General features: G+C 48.3%; 1 long non-coding RNA gene across 1 annotated transcript in view; it reads left to right on the forward strand.

Annotated features, from left to right (window-relative positions):
- The first annotated feature begins 1419 nt into the window (after positions 1-1419).
- The window catches only part of LOC103600417, a 6214-nt gene continuing 5792 nt past the window's right edge, over positions 1420-1841 (forward strand). The window contains exon 1 of the long non-coding RNA XR_551386.1: positions 1420-1500. This is a non-coding gene — a long non-coding RNA (uncharacterized LOC103600417). The remainder of the gene's footprint in view (positions 1501-1841) is intronic.

The following is a 1841-nucleotide window of genomic DNA, read 5'->3' on the forward strand; positions in this document are numbered from 1 at the left end:
GCACCTCTCTTCTAAAGGCGTTGAGTACTTGACAGTTCCTCCATTTCCATGCTCCCTGTTGTAGGGAACAAATACAGAGAAGCACACTTTTCTTCACTCCGTGGGAAGTGGTCAACTCAATGCCAGCACCATAGGTGCCCATAATTTCCATCAGCAGTATCCCCAATCCCCCAAATAAATACAAGGGCACTTCAAAAATAGCTACAAGACAAGTGCAAAAGCCTCCCCTCCAACTCTATCTGCCATTTTCATTTTTTTCATCCCTAAATCCCTTCCACGTAGAAATTGTAGAACTGCCCCAGATATATGCTCAAGTTCATGTGGTAGTGAGGCAGGAAGCTAGATAGAGACAAGAGCAGGAGAAGGAAAAACTGGTTAGTTGCAAAGTAACCTTCTTCACCTTGAAGAGGTGATTAGATTGCAGGACCACACTGTAGTGTGGTGGTCGGGGCGTGGTTCTCAGGGTCTTAAGAGAAGAGCACATGAAAGGTTAGTCTCTCTGCTCCACCAGGTTTGTAGTGTGACACTCTGCAGTCACTGTTGCTACCACTGAGGCCATCACCAGATGTGTTCCCTTTCTGGACTTCCCAGCCTCAGAAACTGTAAGCAATAATTTTTTTTTTTTTTTTTTTTTTTTGCTTTATAAATTACCCAGTTCCATGTATTTTGTTGTAAGCAATAGAAATGGACTCATCCAGCTTGTTACCAGGGAGTGATGTTGAGGATGGTTAATAGCCGTGGTGCGCAGGCACTGATCGCCTGAAAGGAAAGTCGGTGCTGGCCCTGGGGCAGGAAGCCCCTGCTGCGTTAGCCATGGTGGATGGAGTGGGGGGTGACATGGGGGTTTACGAGATGCAGGGTGGCTGGGGTGCTGGAGCGGTGAGGGGGCAGGAGGGGCTTGGGACAGCCAACTCCCATCCTGCTTGTCACATGCAACAGCTCCCCTCACCTGATGGTGCTGGGTCCCTACATTTCCCCTGCACTCAGTCACATTTGCTTGGTGACAGCCTAGACATGTTTCTACATTTTTCTCTCATCCAATATTGTATTCTCCCAGGATACTGCCGTATTTTCTTCTTCTTGCTGTTTTTGACCTCCTGCCTCCTTCCAGGCACAGGGCTGAGCTCAGTGACGCCCGCCATTGCTGCAGTCCAGCTTGCCCTGGAGGCCTGGGTTCCCTTCTCGCTTCCCTTCCCCCAGCTGTGGCCCCCTTTGTTCTTCCATCAGTGGGTCAAAGTGACCGTGACTCAGTGGCAACAATAAGAACGAGACCGTGGATCTGAGGCAAGTGTCTTAACCGGCGTAGGCCTCAGTTGCTCTGTCTGTAAAATAGGGACAATGACATCCAGGTGCCGACCATGTGCTCTGTACTTCTCAGGTGGAAGGAGACTTACAAACATAGCTCGGGTTGTTGATACAGTTTGAGCGAGGGCTGGGGGCTTCCCTTCCGTAGGACGAGGCTCCGGGTGCGCTATGATCACGGAGCTGACAGAACCCCAGGTGGGTAGAGCTTCAGAGGTCTTCTAGTTCAATGTTTAACAAACTGCACTCAGCAAAACGTCAGTTTCACAAGATGTTAATGCGTGATCTGTGGTGTGGGCAAATGTGTGTGTTTTTTAGTGACCAGATAAAGTTAAGAAACACTTTATTTTTATTTATAAAAAAATGCCTTTTAAAAAACTTTGGGGGCTGGCCCGTGGCTCACTCAGGAGAGCGTGGTGCTGACAACATCAAGTCAAGGGTTAAGATCCCCTTACCGGTCATCTTTTTATTTTATTTGATTTTTTTTTCCCTTTTTGTCTTTTTTACTGACCGGTAACGGGATCGCAACCCTCGGTGTC

The sequence above is a fragment of the Galeopterus variegatus genome, unplaced genomic scaffold (assembly GCF_000696425.1).
Source record: "Galeopterus variegatus unplaced genomic scaffold, G_variegatus-3.0.2 Scaffold3336, whole genome shotgun sequence".
In the NCBI taxonomy this organism is placed as follows: domain Eukaryota; kingdom Metazoa; phylum Chordata; class Mammalia; order Dermoptera; family Cynocephalidae; genus Galeopterus; species Galeopterus variegatus.